Source organism: Lucilia cuprina, chromosome 3 (genome assembly GCF_022045245.1).
Source record: "Lucilia cuprina isolate Lc7/37 chromosome 3, ASM2204524v1, whole genome shotgun sequence".
NCBI lineage: Eukaryota > Metazoa > Arthropoda > Insecta > Diptera > Calliphoridae > Lucilia > Lucilia cuprina.
This window is the reverse complement of record NC_060951.1, coordinates 7,787,487-7,788,355: the sequence shown is the minus strand read 5'-3', so window position 1 is coordinate 7,788,355 and position 869 is coordinate 7,787,487.

The window sequence follows — 869 nt, the reverse complement described above, 5'->3', positions numbered from 1 at the left end:
GACTTTCATTTAGGATTTTACGTTTTGGCCTTTACTTGAATCCTTAAAGCTTTTTATAAAATTCGTCTCATATTTTCCACAATTGATTTTGTTGCTTCTCATTTAAGTTTTAATTTAATTGCTAAAACTTGAAAAAAATTAAGTTTTTTAGGAAGTTTAAACTTTTCAATTTAATGCTTGGTTTACTAGCTAATTGCAATTTCAAATTTTTATCATGACATTTTCCATCTATCTATATTTGTTAAATATTTTCTATTTGTTTTTTTCACCCCAATTTTTTTTCTCTACATCATAAATGATTGTGTCATTGATGGCCACACATTGGTAATCAGGAACTTTTTCATAGCAAAAGAAAGATTGTGAAAAAAATTACACTTACCACTTAAAACTTATTGCTTGTCATCAAGAAAAAATAAAACTTTAAATAAAAGGAACTTGAAAAGCAAAGCACATACCAACTAGGTCATACAATACCCTACAAGATATGAAATAAAAGTTTAGTCTAATATCTAACCTATAGTCAAGTCTATAGCCTAGCCTATAGTCTAGTCTATTGTTAAGTCTATAGCCTAGTTTGTAATCTAGTTTATAGTCTAGCCTATAGTCTAGTTTCTAGTCTAGTCTCTAATCTAGTCTCTAGTCTAGTCTCAAGTCTAGTCTATAGTCTAGTCTCTAGTCTAATCTATAGTGTAGTCTATAGTCTAGTCTATAGTCAAGTCTATAGCCTAGTCTATAGTCTAGTCTATAGTCAAGTCTATAGCCTAGTCTATAGTCAAGTCTATAGCCTAGTCTATAGTCTAGTCTATAGTCTAGTCTATAGTCTAGTCTATAGTCTAGTCTATAGTCTAGTCTATAGTCTAGTCTATAGT